This window comes from Panthera onca, chromosome A2 (assembly GCF_046562875.1).
Source record: "Panthera onca isolate mPanOnc1 chromosome A2, mPanOnc1 haplotype 2, whole genome shotgun sequence".
NCBI lineage: Eukaryota > Metazoa > Chordata > Mammalia > Carnivora > Felidae > Panthera > Panthera onca.
In genome coordinates, this window is record NC_138340.1 from 40,936,982 (window position 1) to 40,949,697 (window position 12,716).

A 12,716-nucleotide genomic window follows, 5' to 3' on the forward strand; every position below is an offset into this window, starting at 1 on the left:
TGTCCCTAACTACCTTTTTAAAAGTCAAAATTAGAAGACTTAATGGTCTCCAAAAAGGAGACTTAATGGTCTCCTAAAAAAAATCATAATTTAGGGTGAGCATATTATCACATGTCAGAAGGTCAATGAAAAAGCTGTCATTGGTTTTTAACTTCTTGAATTTTTCTATTGCAGTCCATTGGAGAAGCAACCTCATGGCGACCAGGTTGTAAAACTAGCCAGGTTTTACATATGGCAATCTCCCACATCCACCCTAAGGTTTCTGTTATTGGGCTCAGTCAGCAAATATGACCTGTAGGCCAAATCTGTTTTCATACAGCCTTTTGCGTGCTAAGGATGGTTTTTAAATTTTTACGTGCTTTTTTTTTTAAAGAAAATAATGTTTTGTAACATGTGAAAATAAATAAAATTCAAATTTCAATGGCCTTAAAAATCCTCCTTGAAACATAGCCTTCCTCATCCACCTACGTATTGTCTCTGCTTTTGTGCTACAACAGAAGAGGTAAGCACTTATGACAGAGACCATAGGGCCAGAAAAGCTACTGTAATTGTGTTTCTGAGAAGGTATGAGGCCTAACAATTTTGTACCATGAGACAGAGAAATGAACACAGTATTTGATGCGTTCCTCGGCCTCCCCTGAATCTACATCACTCGGGCAAAGCAGGGAGTTCAAAGGCGTGGTGCCTGGCACTCCCTTAATCCTCTCCACAGACTGCACCTCAGATCCACCAGATCCTGTGATGAAGAAATACCTCCTTTCTGTTGCCTAGGTAAAATTCCGTATTTCTCTCCCGTAGGTGTTTCTTAACACAGGCTGGAGTGAAACAGCCAGCTCTTCAAAAGTCCACTGAGCATGCCTCCATGCCAAACCCCGTATATGTTTCATATGGCATTTTGGGTAATGCCAAAAATGGCTCTTGAAGGCCCTTGATAGACATCGATTTACATTTCCCGTTGGTTTACACTGACAATTTGTTTCCTGTCTATTGTTTTTCGCACACATTTTTTTCAACCTTCGTAAGCTTGGATTTTGATTTAATTTTTGTTTTATAAAAACAAATGTCATCCCATGAGGGGAGATAGCTTTTGTTATAAACACACATGTGTAGGACTGTAAAAGTTAATGAAATTCACAACCAAACCTTATAATAAAATGGCCTCGGGACAGAAACAATCTGATCAGCCTCCAGTGAGTCACAGATGATCGACTGGAATCGCACACAGGTGGCTGAGGGCACAAGGCCGCTGGCGTCTTGCCTCACAACACACAGGGGACGTGCATTTTATGACCCAACTCTGCGTGCCCTGTCGTGCTTTATTGTTTGCATATTTCTGTTTAAACCTGCCCTGGCAACGTAGCTGCAGAGAAATTACAGTCTGCAAAACCACACTCATTAGGAGAAGTTAGCAAATATTTCATTGCCCGAGAAAGGACCAATTTCTTTGCAAAGCACCGTCCAGATGAGGTAACTCAAGCTTTGGGGGCCCCGGCTGAGGTTTGCAGCTTTGAAAAGGAGCACAAAGGAATAACTCCCCTTCATCCTTACTTGTCTTTAAATCTTTTTCTGTTAAGTCTGTGGGAGAAGGGAAACTATTTGCTATAGTTTGGGCTGCATGCTTTATTGAGTTGGACAGAGTCATTGAGAGAGTGGACATGACTCTCAGCTTTGGGGAGTACCAGGATGGAGACAGCTTCCCAATCTTCCGTTCCAAAATTAAATCATGAGCTCTATTACAAATCTTGGGTGGTATTGCAAGGTCAGTGAAACTATCTGGGTGGGGGGGGGGTCCATTTAGAGTACTTGGTTGTGTATTGATGCCGAGCAAGCCAGGGGTGGGGTAGAGGAATACATTCTAAGAAAGGTAATACGGGCTTTATCATGGCACTGACTGATGCTACAAGGGGAAGTCTGTGGGATCGTCAGGTACATGAGGCTATGAGCGACAGAGAAACCTATCCAAATTGGAAAACAAATGCAGAAATAATACTGCATTGCTTTGAGAACAAATAAATCACCTGGGGTGTTTGAATCCTATCAATGGTAGCACCACCACCACCAGTAACCACTTCTAAGGGTATCTGCGACCGTTTTCTGATGGCATTTAGACGGCAGAATGGTCAAGAGCAGGCTCTGGAACCAGACACCAGGGATGGAGGGCCGGTCTGCCCAGTAAGAGCTCTGTAACTTGGGGCAACTTACCTACGATCTGTGTACCTCTGTCTCCTCTGCAGAAAGACAGGGATAACAAGAGCACCTACCCAGAGGGTTACTATGCTGATGCGGTAAGTCAATCAATGAAAGGAGCTTCGCGCAGTGCCTGGCACACAGTAAATGCTTCAGTGATATTAACTATTATTAATGTAATTATTTGGTGTATATGTTCCTACATCTACCCAGGACTCTACAATCATACAGTTATTTAAGCAAGAGAGATGAGAACTAACAGTTAGTGCATGCCATGAGCTAGGTCTTAGCTCACCACTCTCTGTTTATGGTCGGATTTACTTCTTCTGACGGTCTTACGGTGGTAAATACAGATAAGAAAACAAATTCTAGAAGGGCAATGAACTCAGAAAGCACCCATCAGCTACATGTCAGTAGAGCTGGTGTCAGCCACTTACTTACCAAGCTGTGCCCGGTTAAGAGCTGGAGCTTTGGGTTTAATTCTTGCCTCTGTCTCTTACTAACTGATCTCAGACAGTTTAACCCCTTTAAACTTCATTTTCTGCCTGAAAGAAGTGGATAATTATAGAAACTACATCACAGGTGTGCCATAAATATTAACATTCATGAGTGTGTAACACAGTACCCAGTACTTAAAAGATAGTGATCGACAGCCACTAGCTATTGTAACATGAGATGTGCACGTACATTGACTCTGTATTTCCCCATCACAACATCTGTCGTGTGGTTAATACACCCATCATCACTATAGGAGTGTGACCTATGTGATACTGGATACCCAAAGTAGAGTAATCACTCTGTGTCCCCAATTCCTGGGACAAATATTCTAGCTCACATCAGGTATTCAATAAATAAATGGTTGTCAAATGGCTAAATAAATCAGTGTTTATATTTAACTCACTGCACTCTCAGTGCAGAGCCCAATGAGGGGCTCAAACTCACGAACCATGAGATCCATGACCTGAACAGAAGTCTGGTGCTTAACCGACTGAGCCACCAGGTGCCCCTTAATTCATCCATTCTTATGTTTTCTTTGAAGTTATGAACAAAAGGCATTATACTTACAGTAGAATATTACTTATCCTTAACAAAGCAGGAAACCCTACCACCAAAAGGTGCAGGGACTAACCTGGAGAACCCCCTGCTAGGTGGAGAGAGTCCATCACAGAAGGATAAATATTGTAACACTTACATGCAGCATCTCAAATACAAATACTTATGTAATGTGTTGAAAATAGCCAACCTCTTAGAAGCAGAGACTGGAATGGTGGTCTCCAAGGACTGTGGGGAGGACGAAATGGGGAATTACTTTTCAACGGGTAGAAAGTTTTAGTTATGCAAGAGCGCTAAGTTCTAGAGATGTGCTGTGCAACATCGTGCCTATAGTTAATAGTTGTATTACACACTTAAATTTGTTAAGAGGATAGATCTCATGTTAAGTGTTCTTACCACAATAAAAAAAAAAAGCACTGGAACTGAAGTTTTTGAAATAGTTCCCATTAAGTTCAAGGGAACTGTGCCCCCCAAATGTTTTCCAATTTCTTCCTTAATTTGGCTTGAAGAATTGACATTTACAGGTGACCCTCATAAGCCTTTTTGCTCTTTAAAGAAAGAAGGATGGTGATAGAAACACGTTGTGTCCAGCCTAGCACTTTGGAGATCCTACTTAGTCACACTGCACCATCACCATCATGGTGCTCGTACTGTTAACTCTTTCTCTATGCGGCAGACCATACCAAGACCTTTTCGATAATGTCTTTTAAAAAAATGTTTTACTTGTTTTTGACAGGGTGAGTGGGGGAGGCACGGAGGGAGGGAGACAGAGGATCTGAAGTGGGCTCTGTGCTGACAGTGTACTGCAAGCCAATGTGGGACTCAAACTCATGACCCATGAGATCATGATATAAGCCGAAGCTGGATGCTCAACCGACTGAGCCAACCACTGCGTGCTGGGACCTTCTCAACAACGTCTTCTTTAACCCTCCCATCAACTCTATGAATGAGAATTCTCACTTCTATTTTCTTAGTGGAAAATGAACTGACGTTCAGAGAGTTTAAGTGACTTTCCCAAGGTCACACAGCAGGAATGTGTCAGAGTGAGGGATGGGACACCACTCAGTCTGATTCCACAACCACACCCTTGTTGTCTCCCTTTATGCACCCATTTCTATGAATACTTATTGAGTACCTACCATTACATAAGTAGGTATTTTTAAAGAGGCTAGAACAGTGTCAGGCACAAAATAAGTACTGTGTGTTTGATACATACATAAACACGCAAGTCCTGGGCTGGATTGGAATATATCAACGAACAAAGCACTTCACTATCCCTGCTCTTGTGAAACTTACATATAATGGAGAGGACAGATGAGAAACAATGAGCATAATAAACATGTAACTGTTTGGTAGAAGGTCATAAGTGCTGTGGAAGAATTAAAACCAGGCACGGGAGATCCAGCAGGAATGTTCATAGGGGTGGTGGGTTTTAGTAGTCCATGTGGTGGTCAGGGCAGGACTCACGCAGGGGGTTTATGAGGGAAGGTTCCCTAAGGTAAGGATACTCTTGAAAGAGAACAGCTAGAGCAGGTGACTGGGGGCGACTGAGGAATTGGAAGGAGGCCAGTGGGTTCGGGCTAGAGTGGCAGGATATGAAGTCAGAAGGAGGAGCGGGTGAGTGACGGCAGGCACTCTATCAGATATTCTGGTCCAAGCCGCTCTGATTAGGATCCCACAGCCCGACCCCTACTGTCTGGTCTATTCTTTGCAATTCTTGCCTGGGGGCATTTAGAAGGTCTCAGTAGCCACTTCCAATGTTTGACATTTGGGGGTGGTGGGGCGGAGAGAGTTAAAATAGGACGCTCAATCGTCCGCTGGTCAGCAGGGTCTGCTCAATCCATGAACATTAGATCCTGCAAAGGGCAAAGGTTATTTGGGTGGCTGCAAACCTATAACATCTGTCAGCCATGCACTGATAAAGGAGCCAAAAACGGTTTGAAAAAAATGAATGTGCAACAGAGGGAAGGGCTCTCTGGCAAGAACAAAAGGCTGAGCAACAAGAAATATAAATAGGTGTATATGTGTGCGTGCATGCGTGTGGACATGCATATTTAATTCAATTGGATCACTAGGTACTAATCGCCTGCTATGAGCGAGTCAAAATGGGCACACAAGACAATTTTGTGACATGGAACGAAGTTTCAAGCATCTTGAAAGCCTGGAAAGGGCACTGACATTTGGAGTCAAGAGCAAAGACTGGCAAATTGTTTCTGTGAAGGGCCAGAGTGTCAGACTTTTGGGCCCCATGGCCTCCGTCTCAACTACTAAACTCAGCTGCGTAGAGGGAAAGCAGTCACCAAGGATTCACAAGTACGTGCGGCTGCATTCCAATAAAACTTTATAAAAGCGGACAGCAGTCTGGACTTGGGCCATGGGCAGCTCTTCGCTGTGCCCCGAGCTAGGGACTTGTACTGCTATTAGTTCCTCGGAAGTGCCTCCTCACTGAGTATCCCTTCTTGCTGTCAGGATCCTCTTAGGTGTTTCTCCTACTAATCCTACCGTAATTTTTAGAGCACAGATATTGTAATCTCTTGGAGCGCCTGGGTGGCTCAGGCATTTGAGCATCAGTCTCTGTCCAGGTCAGGTCGTGATCTCACGGTTGTGAGACTGAGCCCTAAATTGGATTCTGCACTGGGCACGGAGCCTGTGTAAGATTCTCTTTCTCCCTCTCCCTCTGCCCTGCCCCTACTCACGCTCTTTCTCTCTCTCTTTGAAAAAATATTATAATCTCTATTTCACAGATGAAGAAAGGGAGGCACTGCTCAGAGAGGATGAGTAAATTAACTAGGGTCACACAGTGATTAAAGTGCCGAACTGAGAAGCAAGCGCATCACGGAACGCCATTCCTCCTGGCGTGTTCTCTCAGTCACAGCACGTGGAACCTCACAAAAAAAGACATGCAGATCATAATCAGACGTTCAGCCCTTTGTACAAAGCATGAAAAACCAAACAGAATGAAACTATGATTTCAGTCACTGTGGATTCTAACATTTACAATGTCCATTTTACTTCTGGGAGAGGGGAAAAAAAAAAGACATGTTTCTACTTTGCCTTCTTTGGCATGTGTGTGAACTTCCCTCCAGAGATTTCAGAGCTGCTTGGCTCTGAGGTTCTGCATTTCTCTTGGAAACAATCTGTGTCTTTATGAATGCCAGAGGGGGGCTTTGAGGCCGCAGAGGGATGAAGGAACTCTGCCCTTGTCCTGTGCCACGGGTTGGCAGCCTCGAGAATGCAGTGGGGGGAGCAGGAAGGAACATTACTCCTCGAGTCACTTGAAAACTTAGCACCTGCACAGAAGTAAGGCCACAGCCACGCCCTGCTCTCTCCATTCTTCCGTGCGCCCTTCTCCCCGTGCTCTGAGAACATCAGCCTTCTCTCTGTCCACAAATTAAATGCCAAGCTCAGTCCTGATTCATGGCCTTTGCACGTGTCCCCTCCGCCTGGAAGGCTCTGTCCCAAGATCCTCACATGCCTGGCATCTCCTGTTACTTAGGTCTTGGCTTAGTCCTTTCATCTTTAGAGGAACTTTCCAGAGCTCCTAGTGCCAATGTCCCAACCGCTAGAGATCTTTCTCTATCACATTAGCCTCTACTTGCTCTTGTCCCTTCATTCATGTGCTTTTTTATCTTCTATTTCCTCTGACGAGATCATACACTCCATGGAGACGAAGACCTCTCCTACTTTGTTCATCACTGCCCACGGCGCCTAGGACAGTGCCTAACACAGAGAGGGCTTTTGGAGGATGTTTGTTGAATGGATATATGACCAAGGACAGTAGCGAAGCGCATATATGGACTGCTAATTATGTGGCCAGCACCGTCCTGAGTCTGCATACGCACTTTCTCATTAATTTCTCAGCAACTCAAATTCCCCAAGGAATGCTGATTTATCCCCATTTTATAGAAGACAGAGTGGAGACCTGGATGTGGCACAGCTATGATTTTCACTCAAGCCCACATCCAACTTTGAAGCTGCCATTTGCGTGATATGGGGAAAACGCAAGACTGAACCGTACACATTTGTTACCCTGAAGGATAGTGAATATGTTCTAATTAAGGGGCAAGGAGCCCGGTCAAGAAAGGTAACAGAACTACGTCAGCCTCACTGTCTCGGAGAGCTTACACAAGGGTGAAGGAATTGCCATCTGTGTCCATTTCAAAGAAATGTTTGAGAAGGAACAGCAGGCAGACCGTCTGCACCTTTTCGTGGAAGTCCACGGAACAACACAGGGCGTGGCTCCTTATGGCGTCCCAGGGGACATGGCGCTTTTGTCCTGTGGCCTTGCCGAATTATCAAGGTGAGTTTTTAAAGAAACAACTTTCAGGGGAGACTGGAAATCTCAACGGGGAGCCCTACTCTCCACCCAGTGTGGAGTGCCTAAATTCTCCTTTGGGCCTGCAGGTCTCGTCACCTCTGCCTGTTTGGGGGCTGGATTAAGAAGTGACACTTAATAAAGCCTTCTCCAATTCTGCCACTTCCATTTGGCCTTTTGGCACATTTGCTTTGAGTTTCCGGCTTTGATGTGGGGCCTTGTTCGGCCAGCTCTGGGGTTGAGTGAGAGCTGCAGGGAGTGGGGAGGGAGGCTTTGTGTTTGAACTGGCACAGTGATTGATTAACCCTTTCTGCAACTCCTCTGGTGAAAAATAGACGGCTCGGCAAAGCAGGCTCCAGATGGCCACAGGATGTAGGCTACATTTCCTGAGATGCTGATTTCAGGGGTTGTATACCCTGTAACAGATTGAATTTGACATGTGGCCACACTCACATGTGAACCCTGGGAAGACTGGTTTCCCCGGAGTGCCTTTTAGGAGTTTGGGAGTGGAGATTTCATTCTCTGAGCAAATTTCAATCTCAGGGTAGCCCTGGTCCCCTCATGGCAAACAAAGCAATCCAAAGAGAAGGTACAAAAATAAACGCCAAAATAAAGCATTTTCATAACTTATTTTGCTCTTGATCTTTTGTTTTGCATTTTGTAAACTCCACTGTCAACTCCCAAGTGTTGAATACAATTGGGTAAAAAGAAAGAAAAAAAGAAAGGAAGGAAAGGAAGGAAGGAAGGAAGGAAGGAAAGAAGGAATCTACAATACTAACTTTAAATAAATGACCTTCTAAAGAAGTTTGAAACACAACACTGTTGCCATAACATTTAGTGACTAAATCAGTATTTTCATCTCTGGAACATCATTTAATATTTTAAGGCGAGAGATACTTGCTCATTTTACCCTATTTACTATGCAATTCCAAGCACGTTTATTCTGGGGTAAAGTCCAAGGAAGCCAGCTCTTTTTTCTTGCTTCAGTGAGAAAGGAAGCGAGTGTTTACAAACATGTTTTTAATCAGACTTCTTTTATTTTATTTATTGTTTTTGCCCTTTACCAAGCACGTTGCTAGTTCTTTCGAGGAAGAGAAAAGTACCATGTGAAATGCAATACCACTCTCTCTGCTGCTTTACCACAAGCCCAGCCTTTACAGTTACTAGTTCTGAGAGAGGGGAGACTTGGTTATCTGCCATCATGACACCAGTTTGGAATGCTGGGACCAATTTCAGCAACCAGGCCAAGCTCCTCATACAACCTTTGAAACCAAATCAAAAAAACGGAACGAGTATGCCTTGCTCCGTTTCTTAAGTGTGTTTGTAGTGGGAAACTGGATGCAAATGTACAGAATGGTTCAATATGGATTTGGGCATATGTTAAAAACAAGCCAGTAAGACAAGGCATCAGTTGTTAACAGTAACTCAAGCTGTGCCATTGGATCACAGCACATGCAGCCTCAGCTATCAGATATGTGATCTTTAGCCAGCTCATCATTTCCTCTGATTAGTGCCAAAGAGAAATTGTTATGTCTATTAGGCCTGGGAAAATGCCGTTTGAATGGGGCTCGACAATATGTGGACCCATGTTGCCATTCTTCCATGTCTCACCCATGGCAGACATCACTAATCGATTATGGCACTCTTTACCACTGAGTCCATGAGGCCTCAGAACCGTGTCAAAGTGAGGTGCCAGGTAGTCGGTCCATCATTGTTGGAATTGTCACCACATGACAATCTGCCAGGGCTACCTCCAAGTGACACCAAAGTGTCCTGCATTTCTGACAGTTTCTGCCATCAAGAAACATTCCTCCTATTTGTACCCATATGTAATTCCCTCCCCTTGAGTGTGGGCTAGACCTAACAATGCACTCTAGTGAGCAGAATAGGGCAAAAGTGATAAGGGAATGTCACATCTGACACAGGGCTACAAAAGACTATGACTTTTGTCTTGCTGACACTTGCTCTTGCCATCTCGCACTGAGGAAACCAGTTGCCATATTGTGAGTAGCTCCATAGAGAGACCCAAATGGCAAGGAACCAATGGAGGCCTCCAGTCACTGGCTCACGGGGAACAAAGATCCTCAGTCCAAAAGACAGTAAGTACTGAATTCTGCAAAAAACCATGTGAATAATCTTGGAAGTAGATGTTTCCCAGCTGTGCTTTGACACGTCTACAGCTTTGGCTGATACTTTTACTATAGCCAGAGGACCCAGGTTTTCACTCACAGCAATTATGATAATAAATCCAGTTGTCTTAAGGCAGCTCAGTACTGGGTTGATTTGTTACACAGCAATAAATAGCTAATGCAGCAAGATTCTGGCAGACTCCATGAGAGGACGGAGACAGGGATAGAGGGGACTTGTTCGAATATGGAATCTGAGACTCTGAAACAAAGTTCAAATTTTTCCGGGATGGAAAATACTTAAAGTCATGTCACAGCTCTATGTTGAGCTGCGGCTTTGGGATGAGTCTGTCACTCTTATCAAACATTTACTGCATATTTAGTTCAAGTATGGGTCCCCATGAGATCTTGAAGACACAAAGAAGCAAGCCTGATGTAGTGGACATCAACTTTTTTCATCTGTTCAGTAACCATTTTTGTTCCTTTAGCTTCAGCAGGCTGACTTTTCCTGAAAAAACCACCTCGATCGCTCCTAGACCATTTGCTGTGGGTAGAACTGACCCCATCTAAGGTTACATCTGACAGTGAGGTTGCTAACTTGGTAGAATGTAAGCTTAGGGGTGTTGGTGGTCATCCTTCTTCCTACTTGGGGAAACGTCAGTCTGAATCGTACCAAAGAGGAAAACAAAGCTGACAGAAGCAAAGAAGTGCATCCCTGACAAACTCTCTCCAGCACCTTTCTCCAACTGCACTTGAACTGTAACTTTCAATTCTATTAACCAATAAATCCCTGTCTTTTCTTTCTTAACCTTATGCCTGTTTGAATGGGGTTTCTGTAGCTTGCAGCTGAAATAATTCAGAATAATGCAATATGAACATTGTGAAAACATAGGCATTTTAAAGAGCTAGTCCTGAAAGGAGGCTTTGAGATGGGCCTGGCCCAGCAGGAAGACAGGGTCCTAGGTAGGTTTCTAGGTTGCTAAGTCCTTTGGAGACAACACAGATATTTTTTTAAAAAGGCATGTCTCGTAATATGAGTCCTATGCATGACTCGTGGTCTACCAAGACTCCCAGAGAAAATGAGCCAGGATATTAATAATGTTCATTCACTCAGCAAATATTTATTAAGTATTGACTATGTGCCAGGAACTATTGGGGGACTGGGGACACGATGACAAAACAAAGTGTCAGTGCTTGTGGACTGTGAGAATCAAGTCAGTTTGGGAAGGTCGATGAAAAATAAGTCTACCAGTGTTTGGTGAGGCTGCTAATGACAAGTACCAGAAGAGACCAAGCAAATAAAGGCTAGATAGTGATGATAGGGGCTAAGGAACGTGGGTGCCATTGTAGATATGGTGACCAGACGAAAGCTTATTGTAGTGTGAACATGCAAGCAGACATGTGAAGGAAATGGGGAATGATCTGTGCAGATAGCCGGGGGAAAGGTCTTTGGTTGGAATAGACTATTTCGTATGTTCGGGGACAGCTACAGGGCCAGCGTGCCAGGGATAAGTGGGAAAGGAGGAGGGGGAAATAAGACGAGTTTAGGCGAGGTCAGATCACATAGAGCATGCAGGCCACTGTAAGGATGTGATCTTTTACACTGAGACCAATGGGCAACCAGAGGAGTGCCATGCTCTGACTTACTAGGCTCCCTCTGGCTGCCCTATTGAGAAAGGACTGTCAGGGGACAGGAGCGGAAAGAGAAGACCAATATCAAAACTATTGCAACAGTCTTGGCAGGAACTGATGGTGGCTACTAGGTGGGTTTGGATTCCAGACATATGTTAAAGATAGAAGCTGAAAGATTTGCTAACACATTGGGTACAGCACATAAGAAAAACTATGTTGTGTTAGGAAGAACAGAAGGGTAGGACAGAGAAGACTGGGAGATTCTGGGTTGGACCTGCTCAGTGTATGGTGCCTCTTAGAGGCTCAAGTGGTGGGTGGATGTGGAAGACCAGAGTACAAGGGAAGGTCTGGGGTGGAGATATGTATTTGGGAGACACAGTGGACAGCGGTAGTTAAAAGTAAGACTGGTTGAAATCACCTAGGGAGTAAATATAGACGGAGGAAAGAAGAGTTTCAATGGGTTCCTAAGATATTCCATCATTTAGAGATTGGGAAGAAGAGGAAGTTGCTGAAAAAGAAAAGTGAGAGAAAGTTCAAGCCACGGGTCTGTGTTACCCACTACAAAACAAAAGCATTAATCTTTGTGCTTCTGTTTTACCTAATATTATATCCCTTTCACTTAGTACAGTACTTTCTCATTAAATGGTAGTAAAGTCAGACTATAAGCACACAGAATCACTAAGCAGTTTTCTTAGAGATAAATTTTAATCAAGGCAAAGAGCACTGGCCTTAAAAAAAGATACAGAGTTTCTATTGCAATGAATTGTGAATGCAGGTTGAAGGGCAGGTGCTGGGGAAATAGGCAAGTTTCAAGCAATCATGTGATGAGTCAAAACCGCAAAGGCAGGCAAACCTGAAATCAGGGGACACGCAGAACTAGGTTGGGGAAACAGTGGGCCAGAAGTATACTAGATGAGGGTCTTGAATTTCTAAGACTCTGAAATAGAAGGTGGGAAGCCCAAATCCAGGTACCCGATAAATATCCAGAACATGAACAGGGACATCAGTTGAACAGATGTGATAACTGAGTAATATCAATTAGTTTGTTGAATTACCCTTGGTATTTATGGGGTTTTATCTTCCTTTTTTCAGAAGATTTTCTTATCTTTCATTTGGAGAGAGAAACTAATTACTAAAGCAGAACAAGTCTGTGGGTTTGTAGGTGGAGGTACTTGGAAGTCCTTGGATAGAGGGAAAACGGGAGAGAAAAGTTTCCATCAACACTGACATTTGGTCAACCAAGCAGGATATTGCTGTTGTCATTCTCAGCTCTCTGCTCCATACAGGACTGATACCCAGATTCCTAAAAGCATCTGTGTCTTAATCTTTTCTGTACCTTCCTTGGTGCTTAGCAGTATGTTGATGTGCAAAGACCATGGACTTTGAGCCAGCTGATTTAAAAA